Source organism: Hemicordylus capensis, chromosome 12 (assembly GCF_027244095.1).
Source record: "Hemicordylus capensis ecotype Gifberg chromosome 12, rHemCap1.1.pri, whole genome shotgun sequence".
NCBI classification, from domain to species: Eukaryota; Metazoa; Chordata; class Lepidosauria; order Squamata; family Cordylidae; genus Hemicordylus; species Hemicordylus capensis.
In genome coordinates this window covers 6,146,988-6,161,179 of record NC_069668.1, presented here as the reverse complement: position 1 = coordinate 6,161,179, position 14,192 = coordinate 6,146,988, and the positions used below count along the sequence as shown (strand labels likewise).

The 14,192-nt window shown below is 45.8% G+C and overlaps 1 protein-coding gene across 24 annotated transcripts in view; it reads left to right on the top strand.

Annotated features, from left to right (window-relative positions):
* The window catches only part of LOC128336186 (uncharacterized), a 110,464-nt gene that overhangs the window by 10,328 nt on the left and 85,944 nt on the right, over positions 1–14,192 (top strand). For 18 of the 24 annotated variants that reach the window (XM_053275441.1, XM_053275440.1, XM_053275434.1 and 15 more), the window contains 2 exons: positions 756–921; positions 5,056–8,788. The gene's annotated coding sequence lies outside the window, so the exon portion shown is untranslated. The remainder of the gene's footprint in view (positions 1–755; positions 922–5,055; positions 8,789–14,192) is intronic. The other 6 variants (XM_053275448.1, XM_053275447.1, XM_053275439.1 and 3 more) reach the window with 6 other exon arrangements.

The window sequence follows — 14,192 nt, the reverse complement described above, 5'->3', positions numbered from 1 at the left end:
GGTAGAGGGCAGGTTTTGCCCCTGCTGAAATGTCCATTTTGTCTCCAAGGGCTACAGTCTTTCACGTCTGTGGAGAAACTAAAGGGGGCTGCATTGATATATGGGGGACAAGGCTGCTCCCACTGTCTCTGGTCACCTCAGCCATAGACGACTGAGCTTGTCCTGTTGCTCACAGCCTCACCCCTTATTGGCGTGGCCACCTCCTGGATTTCCTCTCTTGTTCATGCTAGAGTGTGACGGAATGCTAGGAAATGTCTCGACTCTCCTGCAATCATTTGTAAAAGCTCTTGCAGTCTGATCCATTTGTTTGGATTTGTCTACGCCAGGCCTGCTCAACTTAGTCCCCCCAGCTGTTTTCTGAGTACAACCCACATATTCTCCAGCCACAGTGGCCAATAGCCAGGGATTATGGGAGTTTTAGGCCAACATCTGCAGGAAGGCTGCAGTTGAGCAGGCCTGGTCTACGCACATACCCGCCCAAGCTCAAGACAGCTGGGTGAGAATCCAAGGCTCCTCACATGCGTGCAACCATTTTTTAATATCGATAATATAAATATCTATCACATACACACACACACCCCTAATTTGGGACATATAATCTACAGCATAGACTTAAAATTGTTTTTAACAGTTGAGAACCCTGGTAATTATACTTCTGTGGAAGGGGAGCTAGGGATCTCTGCCAGAAAAGGCTTAGTATCCTTACCAAATGGCATTGCCTGTTAGCACATTAATTTGTCGTGTGCTTTTCCTAGAAAAAAGTTGAACAAGAGGGTGAAGCTTCCTACAAAATGCTCCAACAGTCAAGGAACGTGAAAGAAACCTCCTCTGTGCTGAAGAGGACGAAATCCATTGAAAGTAAAGACATCAGTCTAGCCTTATGCAAGGGACCGTCTTTTCAAATCAATGGGAACGAGAAAGGTATGCGTTATATATCCACCATTCTAAATGTCAGACTTAAACCTGTGCCTAGATTTTTAAAGGGACATTTTTCATTTAAAGGCTAAATTCCAGAATGGAGAAGAGGCTGTCTTGTAATCCACCTGGGTCCAGATCCTTTGCAGCTGGCAATGAATCTTCTGTCCTCTTCCTCCATTTCATGATGGACTCGGCTGTTACATTTAGGAACACAGGAAGCTGCCTTTGGTCCGTCTACCTCAGGATTGTCTACCCAGACTGGCAGCGGCTTCTCCCAGGTTGTAGGCAGGAGTCTCTCCTAGCCCTATCTTGGAGATGCTGCCAGAGAGAGAACCTGGGATATTCAGATGCTCTTCCTGTCCCCTGAGGGGAACATCTTACAGGGCTCACACATGTAGTCTCCCATTCAAGTGCAAACCAGGGTGGATCCTGCTTAGCCAAGGGGACAATTCATTCTTGCTACCACCAGACCAGGATCGCCTCCCCTTGTTCCTACCTTGATCTTTGCCAACCCCTTGGGAGCCTAAACAGGGCTTGGAGTAGTGCTCCCTGTAATAGATGTTGCCGACTACAACTCCCATCATCCCCAGCCAAAGGCCATTGCTGCTGGGAATGGTAAGAGTTGTAGCCAACAACATCTGGGAATCCATATCATTCCCAGTTGCAGTGGCCTTTGGCTGGGGATGATGGGAGTTGTAGTCAGCAACATTTGGGAATCCCTGTTATAGGGGAACGTTGGCTTGGAGCCTGGCAGAATGACAGGTCACAAATGAGCTGTCAGTTGTGAGAACCAGCCCACTTTGATATTAATGGGAGACCCTTCATTTTCCATTGAGTTGTGAGTCTTGGTTTTCCCCCCTTGTCTTTTCCTTAGATTTTCCATCATAAAACTAATAAAACCTTTTTAAAAAGTTATCTCAGGAAATCTGTAGAGTCAGTTAATGTTTCTCCTTAACAAGTATCTACGTGAACTTGTAAGTCTACATCAGTGCCTCCATTCAGTTCTGCATTTCAAACGTGGGGGGTGAAAAAGGCAGCGATAATTTCCTTTCCCTTGGCCGCTTTGGGCTCACTTCTACACTCGAAAGACTCATGTAAAGCTCGAAAGACTCATGTAAGTCTCTGCAGGGTCCAGCTGAGGAGGGGGAATACAAGTTCCCTCCCTGGCAGCTTCTCCAAGATAGGGCTGAGAGAGATTCCTGCCTGCCACCTTGGAGAAGCCACTGCCAGTCTGTGAAGACAATACTGAGCTAGATAGACCAATCGTCTCAGTATATGGCAGCTTCCTATGTTCCTAAGTTGAAGTTCCTGACCCCTCTCCTACCTGTGACATCATCGCTTTTGAGGGGAGGGGCTAAGAGAGCATGTGCTGCAGTCAGAAGGCATAAGTTCAATCCCCAGCATCTCCAATTAAAAATACTGTTTTCATTTGTTTGTTTGTTTGTTTTGTTTTATTTAACATATTTTTATACCACCCAAAACTTATGTCTCTGGGCGGTTTACAACCAGATAAAAACAAAGGAAAACATTAGTTAAAAACAAAAACAAGAAATTTAAAACACAGCAATTAAAAAGAAAATCTAAAAAACAATATTCTAAAAACAACATTAAAGCAATTAAAACAATATCAGTTAAATTTTGTTTTAGGAACATAGGCTGCTGCCTTATACTGAGTCATACCCTTGGTCCATCTAGCTTAGTGTTGTCTACACTGACTGGCAGTGGCTCTCCAAGGTTTCAGGCGGGAGTCTCTCCCATCCATACCTGCAGGTGTTGTTAGGGATTGAACCTAGGAGGCAGATGCTCTTCCACTGAGCTGTGCCTCCATCCAATTGCAAATACTAGGAAGTTGCCTTCTGCTGAGCCTTGACTGTCGGTCCATCTAGCTCAGTATTGTCCACACAGACTGACAGCGGCTCTCTCCAAGGTTGCAGGCAGGAGTTTCTCTCAGCCCTACCTAGAGTTGCTAGGAAGTGAACCCGAGACCTTCTGCATGCATGCAAGCAGATGCATGCAAGCTGGCCTCTTTCCCTAAAGGGAATATCGTACAGCAGGCAGTGTGAAAATGTAGCCGCCCATCCAAATGGAAACCAGGGTGGACCCTGCTTAGCAGAGGGGACCGTTCATGCTTGCTACCAGCTCTCTTCCGCTTAAGACCATTTTAGCTTTATTATATTTTTATCCCACCCTTCTTCCACAAAACTCACAGCTTACATGCTACCCGTTTTATTCTCACAACAACCCTGTTAGGTATGTTGGGAGTGATTGAAATCTTGCTGGTTTTGACATTGCTACAATATTGCAGACTTTTGCCATTCCCTGAGGCTCTTATCTCAGCAAGGAACGCATTCCAGATTTTCGGGGCAGCAACAGAGAAGGCCCATCCCTGTGTAGCTAACAGACGAGCCTGTGGCAATTGCAGATGAACTTCTCCGGATGATCTCAACAGGCAGTGGGGCTTGTGGCAAAGAAGGAGACGTTCTCTTAAATACCCAGGTCCTGAGCTGTTTAGGGCTTTAACCAACACCTTATATTTTGTAGCTCTTTTAGTATAGGAGTAATATGGTTTTTTTTAATGGTTGCTAGTTTATTTTCATTTGAATACTTGCAATATGTTTTCAATATAAAGTACCAACTCCAGCCTCAAACCTAGGCAGACTGGAAACTAGAGCTGTCACTCAATTAAATAAGTTGAGCTATTAAAGCAGACTGGTAAACTGTTAGTTGCCTATGGCGATTAAGAATCCTTACCAGGTGACTTTTTAAGCCAGGCAGTTCTCGGTTGCTGCTATCAAGGCATCTCATTGTGATGTGTTTTAGAAAACCAAAGTAACTCCATTTTACTTCGAATACCTTACTCTAACTTAAAGTAACCCCAGCCCAGCTCAGGCCAGCTCAAGGACACGGCCTCACATGATCAACGCCATTATCTCTCTCCACTAAATTGTATCTAAAGAAACTTGGTTCTCACAGGACAGTTTAGAAAACAGGATGTAACCAAATAAGGGGTGATCACCAGATGAACAATGAATCATTCGCATGCGTACTAGATACTTAGTCCACCATTTTGTTGCCAAGTATACTATGTCTAGGGTGTCAGCATCATTCAGATTGTCTGTATAAATGTAAGATGCACCTATAACCAATTTGTATCTCAATGCAGAGCAATAGCCCATTGATTTACCTGCTGGCTGCAGCAGCAAATAAAATTGCCTCTAATTGATCCCCACTGAGTCTGTTTGATTGGCTAAAAGGCGGACCCAGGGACGAACTGGTATTCACATCAATTTGGTGCCGTGACAGTCGGATGTGACTCTGGGTGGACAGTCTGACCCGTCACGGGACAATGAGATCCAGCGCGCCTCACAGCATTTTGTCTGTGGAGGATTCTCATGGGCCCGGGATGCGCCAGTCGTCATAACGCGCCACATCTGGGAATCGAGGCAAGAGTGAATGAAAGTGTGAACAGAGAGAGAGAGTGAGTAAGAGAGTGAAATCCAAAGTCGTCTTTTGGTTCTCCTCAGCCCAGAGAGGGGCAAAGGGTGGGGGGAAGCCCAGGGAGGGGCAATCTTTCAACCCGAGAAGAGGGGAGAAAGCCAAAATCCCGAGAAGAGGGGAGAAAGCCAAAATCCTGAGAGAGTGGGGGCAATTTAAGCCAAAAAGCCCAAGGAGGGGCGGTTTAATCTTTCAGCTCGAGAAGGGGGAAAGAGAGAGAGAGGGGAAAAAAAAAAAAAACCACAGCCGAAGTAGGGCTGCCTGGGAAGGAGTGACTTAAGCCAAGAGCCCAAGGAGGGGCGGCTTTGAGTCAGAAATAAACAGCCTAAGCCCGAGCAACTCAAAGGGGGGGCCATGGGTAGCAGAAATAGCAAGTACACAAAATCTGAACAGATTTCATGTACACCTTTGGAGTGTGCGTTGAAAAATTGGGTGATTATCATGGGAGCAAATAGTGCTCTTAGAAAACATGTTTTGAAATGCTTTTGTATGAAAGTTTGGCCACTATGAACTCGAGTCAGAGGCCTCCTGACTCCGAAAATAACATCCTTTTGCACTTGCCTCTGTTTTATAAGTGTTAAAGAAGAAAGAATGATTTGTCTTTTGCAAAAATCATTTCTCTCTCTGTGTTCTGTTTCCAAGTTGCTTCCAGGCTTTGCCCTTGTGTTGCAAAAATCTTGCTGCTACTGTCCTGTTGTCATGAAGCCAAAAGATAACACTGTTCTAGCTGCAAAAGTTTCTCTGAACAAAAGGCTGCTTTTGTTCTCTTTTTCTTTTTTCTATCTCTCTTCAACTGCCGGCAGTTGGAAAAGAGGAAAGAAAATGGAGTTTTGAAGGAATGCATATGGGAATTGCAGACAAAAGGGGAAAAAACCTAGAAGGAAATACGTAAAAGGATTTTGGTTGGAGGTTGTTAACAACAACAAAAAGAAAAATGCTTGAAATGCACCAGTAAGTTATAAGATTGTGATGTGGAAAGGTAATATAGAATTACAGGTTGTTTTCATGGATAACTGTGATAAGTTTGTTCTGTTTAAACTACTTTCTTAACTGAGTTTATGGCTGACATATTTAAAATGCTATAAAATTCTTTGTGATTAGTCCTTTGTTCTGTGAAATACACAAGACAAGCCTCTGTGTGTGTGTGTGTGTGTGTGTGTGTGCATGTTTCTGAGAGGGAGCCCAAAGCTCTGGTTCTGTATAGGAATTCAACCCACATCAATTTTATAGCTCATCTCTGTGAAGATGAGGTTTCAGTTGTAATTATTCTGTTTATTCTGTTGTATTTGTGAATATATTTATACTAGTGACATGTTTTCCCCCCCTTTCTGTAAACTGTTCCAGACCAAACTTGCTCTGACATTGAATTCCTAAATTAGCAGTTATTATATTAATTGAACATAAAATTGGTCATGAGCAACTGAATCTTCCCACCTCTGCAAAAGTGCTGCTTATGGATGGCTAAATGCATTAGGCATGAGGGCAAGCTCTATTTCATTCATTCTTATGTTAAGTTGATTGTGATATTTCTGCCACTACTGAGTGTCATAAGCCTTTATATATTATGTTTACTGATTTCCTTGAGATGGTCTCTTACCTATTTTCCGTGAGCTCAAAACTCTAAACCGGAAGTTTCCCTTTCAAATTCTTGCTCACAACTGAGCTGATCTCTGATGAACAACTCCGCCCATTTCCAGATGGGAGGGGGAAAGAGGTTCTCTGTAAAGCAGTTTGTGTTCCAGCCAGATTAATTGTGGGTGAGAAGGAAAAATGGATTTTAAGATAAATGAGTCTAATTGTATTACTGTCATGTTTTTGCAAAATCTATGCAATATTTCTGCTAACTGAATTGATGTAAACTGAAAGCTACTAATCAAATGGTCTAAGGTTCAAAAATTTTTTTTTTAATTTGACTCATCCACCAGCCCTGCTTTGCCTTCACAGCAGGGGCGTAACAAGGCTGGAGTGGGCCCAGAGACAAAATTTTAAAATGGGCCCCTCGCTGATACACACACACTTCACAATATATAGTGCACTCACACTCACATCCCCATTATGCCAGCTTCTCTAGAAAACTCCACTCCCTTGCTTTAATCCCGTCCCTCCACCCTCCCATGGGGAAGAGCGCTCCCAGCTCAGAGTTGCTTCTGCAGACAAGGATTTTGCTGCATGCATGCAGCCTTTCCTCCGAACTTGGGGTTGGCTTTTCCACTGCACTGCGGGTGTTGGGGAGTCATGTGACTTGCCTCTGGGGGGGGCCCTCAAAGCGTGGGGGCCCCCAGGCAGCTGCCTCCCCTTGCCTAATAGTAGTTACGCCCCTGCTTCACAGCAGCTGAATCTTAAAATCCCAGACATGAGATTTGATTAAAGGAATTTTGTTTTGCCAATCCTGCAAGTGGCAAGGAGTTCCAAAGCACTGGTTTGCAATTCACCTTGGAAATTTCCCAGCTAAAAGGGATTAGTCTGGGGCAGTAGATGGCTGACTCCCTCACACATGACCAAATATCATGTGACTTTGGTGGGGATCCTGGGGTTTCCATGGCTACTACTTTGTTCTTAATCCAGCTAACTTACTTCCTTTTGAGCCTACAGAAGACCAAGAACATGATTGCTTGCAAGCTGTGGACTGCATCTATGCCAAGCCATCCTGATCATAAAGATCAACCTCTCCAAAATGCAAACATTGATTTGTACACAGATGGAGGCAGCTTCATGTAAGATGGACAGCGTAAGCTGGCTATGGAGAAGTGACTGACCATGCTCTTTCTCCAGGTATCTCAGCACAGCTTGCAGAACTCATCACCTTCAAGGTAATTTTTACACAACTCATGGGGCCACTTGGAAAGAAAGAAGATTTTTAACAGTGGGAAACAAGGAAGTAAAATATGGGACACAGATATCAGAACTCTAGACTGCTTTTACACTACTAGAAGAGGTTGCAGTCATCCATACCAGAGGTCACCAGAGGAAAATGACCCAGTGACAAAGGGTAATTGGATGGCAGATGCTGCAGCTAAAACCACTGCTCCTTCTATTTCTGTTTCCAAGCATCTTTGATTCCTGTGCTAACTATCTTGGCACACCCCCCCACATACACATATTCAGAAAAAGGACATTGACTTTGCACCACAGCAGGGGGGCGCATTTAGAAGAGGATGGTTGGTAAAGAACAGCAGATGGGTGTGGAATTCTTGCAGAACCAATCCTTTGGTTTTTCCTAGTCAATACAAAGACACTTTTATGCCTCTTGGATGTACCCTTTTGCAGAACATGTGGCAACAGCCTGTGTAATACAAAGGCCTGTAAGTATGATTGTCAGCCAGCGTGGTGCCGTGGTTAGAGTGCTGGAATAGGACCGGGAAAACCCGAGTCCAAATCCTCATTCAGCCAAAACACTTGCTGGGCGACACAGAGCCTACAACTCAAATGATTTGGCCTGCCTCACAGGGTTGTTGTAAAGAGGAAGAACAGGATGCAGAAGAGAATGTGAGATGCCACATGAAAACTGGACTTTGTTAGCAGTGACTGTGATTGACCTGAAAGGCTTTAATGCCTCCTCTAAACCCCAAACTCACAATGGAGGTGAAAAATGTGAATGCCTTTTTCTTTTTGACTTTATTGCCTTGCTTTTGCCCAGGATTGCTGTTTTGTTCTCGTGATCAGAAACCAGCCTACAACACAAGCCAGCCAGCCTCCAAGAAGCACCGGCTCCCACACACAGCCTCACGCCTGGCCACCAAGCCTCAAATGAAGACATCATCCTCTGTTCTGATCTTCAGGGAAAGGGGGGCCCAAGGCAAACAGGGAAACAAAAATATAAATTTTGGGGGGGGGGGAAATTGCCAAAAGACCAAATTGAAATTAGCCTCAGGTTTTGTCCATCCTTTGTATTATTTTCCTTGAAAACTTGACTTTTCCTTTTGTGCTAACAGTTGGCACCCAGAGACTTAGTCTCAGGATGCTGTCCCTACATGGGGGGGAGGGAATTGGCAACTCACTTGCCTGTCTTTCTCTCAAGTAAACAGGTTTGCAACCAACAGTGCCTTGAATTGTCTTGCCAAAGAAGGATTGGTCCTCCCCAGATCGAAGGAATACCTGGATCCATCGCCAGAATGTGATCCCAAGGGAGTCTCCATCAACAGTGACCCAGGAAAACTAACCATCAGCAATAGACAACAACCAGAGGGCAGTCCCTATACCCTGTCCTGTGTTCGAGGAAGAAGGCCTAATGCACAGAAGTTCATCTTCCTGCTCCTAAGTGCTGTAGGAGAGGAATAGACAACAAACAAGCAAGCCAATTTGTTCACTTTTCTCTGGAGTCATACATGCAACAGCATTTCCCTAAGCTGTAAAGCCCTGGAACCATCCTACCTGGGTAAGATACCTTGCCAAAGACACTGTTTCAAATTCTGCCAAAGACACTATTTCAGATTGCCCACAAGGGGAGGGAGTCAAGGCTCCCAAACACATGAACATTTGAGCTTGTCTGTGGACACTAGCCAAACAAGCCAAAACAACACGGATCAGGATAGCCAAAACCCTGCAACGTTTTACAAGAGCATTTGGTTCTCAACTGAAGGACTAAAATATATATTTTTCCTTACCAAGGACTTTTAGATTTTGAATTCTAAAGCTCTCCATGGCTTCCTTTTTGGCCATGACAGACTTTAGAGGACACTAAGCGGGGTGGGAGTTGACGATTTGCACCACTTTCTTATATTACTTTCTTGTAGTGACTATGTGCTATCATTATGTTGAAAACCTTGCTCTCTCCAGTCATTTCCTTATTGTTTCACTTATATATTGTGCCAATCATCTCATTGTTTCAACCAGAGCATTTGCCTGCAAGTGTGCACCTATCCCCAAGTTACTGATCCCTTTATCCTCTAAGACATTAAGCTGGCCCAAGCTTTACCTACAGTTTTATAGACACTTGTATTAATCAGTGTGATTATACATGACTTGTCATTGCTATTGCTTTCCACAAGCTGATAACCCATTAATCACCAGAAGCATCTGGTTCCACAATGCAAGACTGTTATTTATACTTTATTTGGGATAAAGATGGTTTAAAATCATGTTGCTTGCTATAAGTTGTATGATCTTTATATGTACACTTTGCTGTTATGTGTAAAACTTTTATATATATATATCAAATCATGCCAGATATGGGTGGTTAAGGATATGTGTGTGTGATGTATAGAATTATATAATTATGTTTGTGGCTCTAGAATATTGTATGCAATGTGCCTGCCATAGCACATACCATTTCTGTAAAAACTATGCTTAATGCATCACAAATGTTTAAGGCATCCCAAAACCACATGTTTCCCAAACCCTTTAGCCACACGAAACACAGAGTTCCATCTAAGAGTTTATGTGTTAAAAAGGAGCTATTATTAATATTTCCAAACTGTTAGAACTTTAATTAACTAATATGGAGAGCCTATTGATTTATAGGTACAGAAGATAATTCTAGTTATAGCATGTATTCTCTTTGTATTGATAATCACATGTTGCTGCTTACAATGCATTCTAGCTTTAATCCAAATGTTTATGAGAACCTTTCAACCTTGCCATAATGTAAGACCCATACATATAGCTGTACCTTTACAAACCTTAATTAAGGCATCCTGAAGATTCAGGATGATGCAGTGTTTAAGGGGGGAATTGATGTGTTTTAGAAAACCAAAGTAACTCCATTTTACTTCGAATACCTCACTCTAACTTAAAGTAACCCCAGCCCAGCTCAGGCCAGCTCAAGGACACGGCCTCACATGATCAACGCCATTATCTCTCTCCACTAAATTGTATCTAAAGAAACTTGGTTCTCACAGGACAGTTTAGAAAATAGGATGTAACCAAATAAGGGGTGATCACCAGATGAACAATGAATCATTCGCATGCGTACTAGATACTTAGTCCACCATTTTGTTGCCAAGTATACTATGTCTAGGGTGTCAGCATCATTCAGATTGTCTGTATAAATGTAAGATGCACCTATAACCAATTTGTATCTCAATGCAGAGCAATAGCCCATTGATTTACCTGCTGGCTGCAGCAGCAAATAAAATTGCCTCTAATTGATCCCCACTGAGTCTGTTTGATTGGCTAAAAGGCGGACCCAGGGACGAACTGGTATTCACATCAATTGGGTTATCCTCAGCACGTGCTCCTGGGCAGGGACTATGTAAATTTCTAGAATTCGAGCAGTCCTATATAGCCGGACGGGGATAACCCCGCCCCAGTTCTTATAGTCCTGCGTTGCTCCTAGGCAGACTGTCCTTGTCGTTGTTCAGGCCTGTACTTCTTTTGTGTCCTCAATCGTGTCATTGTTTTCTTCTGGTGTTCACCCGTTTTTCCCCGCCTTCCTCGTGTGACCTTCCCTCCCCCTCCCACCTCCTAATCCCTGTATTCTGCCCCTGTGTATGGAGCAAGCAGGAAGGTTACTTTCGAGTAGACTTAGGGGGGAAACAGTTAACGTTTTAGTGCCAGCCGGCCGCGTCTCCGCGGGCTTTCCAAGGCACTCTAGGCTGCCCGGCGACCCTCCCCCAGCTGTCATCCAGAACGCCTCTCGGAACTCCCCGATCCTCCCTGCTTCTGTCTCAGCGGACTGGTTTCCGTCCGAGCGGGCAGTGGGAGAGGCCCTACGTTCGTTTGCGCCACCGAGCGTCGAGAACGAGAGCAAGACGGAGGGGAGCGAGAATTTGAGCCGCCCGAAGCGCCTAACGCGCAGTTCGGAAGTGGAGCGCCTCACAGCTGATCGAGAACTCCAAGCGGCACAAGAACAGGCAGCGTTTGATCTCCTGACCTCGAGGCTTAGGTCGGGAACGCTGCGTCCAGCTCCGAATCCCCCACCATCTCAGGCGGAGATTCGTCGCCTCACAGACCTGCACAAGATGGCGACTAGCCCTGCAGTTACCCAGTCGATCCAAGAGGGCGGCCGCCTGGAAGGAGCAGGAGACCAGCCCGCCAAAACGTCGGATCACTCCCTGCAGATGCCGGTGAGACCCGATCAGGCTGCGCGGGGTGAGGGGACTTCTAAGAGGGATGCCCCGTCAATCCCCAGGCAGGTTCCCCCGGAATGGCAGGCATGGCTTAAAAACGCCATAGTGGATACAGTTTTTCAACTTAAACCCACTAAAAAAGCAAAAAAGTCTAAAAAACGTAAACGCCCTCCCTCATCCTCCTCTGATGAGTCCTCTGACACTAGCTCCTCTCCACACCTTCCTAAAAAAGCAAGGTCAAAGAGGAAGCATGCTAAAAAATCCAAAAAGCCTGACAAAAGACCCATCTCCATTCATTCCTCTGAAATCTCAGGGGAGGAGTCGGGGGAACCCTCTGCTAGGACTGTGCGACCTGTTAAGCAGAAAAAAGTTCCTATAAAATTGCCCCTAGAGGAGGAGGATACAGGTGACTCACCTGCAGGTCTGGAAGGGGGCGGACGGGACCCGGAACGGGATCCCTGCCCGGATAGAGAGGAGGGGGAGTGTTCGGGGACCGAGGATTTTGAACAGTCCCAAGTGTCCCAAAGGTTGTTCTGCTCAGAGGACTTTAACCCTCTCATGACCAAAGTGCTGAACACTATTGGCTTGCAATCAAAACCTGCCATAGAGCCTAGTCAAAACCCAAAAGGTGACCTTATCTTTCCTAAGGCAAAACCGAGAGACCTGCTGCTACCTATGCCAGATTGCTTCACAGAAGTTATCAGGGCAGAGTGGGCAACGCCAGGTGTTACTATGAAACCCCTGCCATCTGCCACACGGTTCTATTCTTTTCAGCAAGAACCTGCAGATATGCTTAAAACCCCCAACACCGATGCCCCGATCTCACAACTGAGCAGTGGCTCCTTAATTCCCAGAGACAGTGAAGGGTCCCTAAAGGACATTACAGATAAAAAAGCAGAACTGTCTTTCAGGCGGGTGCATGATAATTCTTCCCTTGCCACACGCTCTTCTGCAGCGGCGTCAATGGCGGCGAGGGCTAGCTTGCTCTGGATCAATGATCTTATAGATGACATGCCAGCCGATCCATCCCGCCTCAAACAGCAACTGGTGAAGCTGCAAAGAGCACAAGCCTTTGTGGCTAACACCACCCTGGACTCTATCCGCTACTCCTCTAGGGCCTCAGCTGCTTCCGTAGTGGGAAGGCGCCACCTGTGGTTAAAGGCTTGGCAAGCTGATAACACCTCAAAAACAAACCTTTTTCCTTGGTATGGGGAGGGCATCCTAACGTGACGGGTTATCAAGCTCTGCATGCTCCGAGACAGGACCAATCAAAATTCAGGTTGATCCTATGTATCCAGACAGCTGTCACTCATCCCCAGTTCCAGGACTGTCTCGCTCCGCAGACTGAGCTTGAGTATTGCTGTGAGGAAGAATTTCACGGCCCTTCTCCTTTTTTATTTTAATAGTTTTTACTTTGGGATTTCCTCTGTTGAGGTCTCTCTTATTCGCAATATGGAGCCTGATTATATGGGGGATATGTTGAAGGGTTCCCTTCCGGAGGGCCCCTTCACAGAAGCCGCGATTGTTCCCTCAGTTGGAGGGACAGCGAGCTTGGGCCTAACGGCCATTGATAAAGGAGAGGAGACTACTGTGAGCCAGGAGGCTTCTAATCTGCCCGCCCCACCGCCCAAGAAATTGAAAAAGAAAACTAAACACCTAAAGGAAAAGGGCATTGTCAGAAAGAAAAAGCATATACGATCCCCTGGCAGCACGCCACTGAGCGATAAGACTGCAGTTGAAGGCAGTTCAGGCACAGCAACCTTCCGCTTTCCCACCCGATTTAACTGCCGAAGGCGCGGTGGCCATTTTAGCTCTCCTCTCCAAGTCTAGCCCTGCCGTTCTTTTTAAGAGCAATGGGGAACCTGGGCGCATGGTGCCGATCTCTGAACCCTTCCAGGGTTCTGTGTCTATTAATGACCCCCCGTGGGGTCCGATTAGTGCGCCAGCGGCGGTCTCTGTGCTCGACCCTCCTCAGGGTCCTATTAGCACGACAACTTCATGTACCGCCCTCGACCCTCCTCAGGTTCTGTTTAGCGCGCCGACGCCACTCACGGTCCTCGACCCTCCTCAGGGTCTATCTTCTGCTGCTGCTGCTGCTGCTATGTCTACCGCTGCAGGTGTCAGTTTGTCTAATATGCCTCCACTCCCTGGCGGCGAACAGCCGTCCCCGGGTGAGTTAATTTGGTTGGGGGAGTTCGTTAAGAGGCATTGTCTGGCATAGGTATTGTCTCTGCTAAGTCAGTCCGCAGACAGAGCTTGATTAGCGCTGTGAGGAAATCTTCACAGCCTTTATCATCATCTTTCACTCTCTCTGACTGCTTCAGGCCAGTTTCTCCCTTCCTTTATTCTGTGTGCAAGGGTGGGAAGGGAGTCGCCAATTGCGCTCATTTAGGTGCTTATTTTGATTATTTCCTCTGATTAAGGCTGTATTATTCTGACTATGGAGCCTGCTCATATGGGGGATATGTTGAAGGGTTCCCTTCCGGAGGGCCCCTTCACAGAAGCCGCGATTGTTCCCTCAGTTGGAGGGACAGTGAGCTTGAGCCTTTCGGCTAATGTTATTGAAGAAGGAGCAACTGTGAGCCAGGAGGCTCCTGTTTTGCCCGCCCCGCCGCCCAAAAAAGCAGCTACAATAGAGCCTCCATTCTGTGGACTAAAGAGCTTATTAAGCTGATACCTCCAGAAAATCTTAAACCCCACCAGGGTTTAAATAAATTGGCCAGAGCTTCTGCCCTTATGGCAGACTCAGGTCTGGACTGCATACAGCACGCC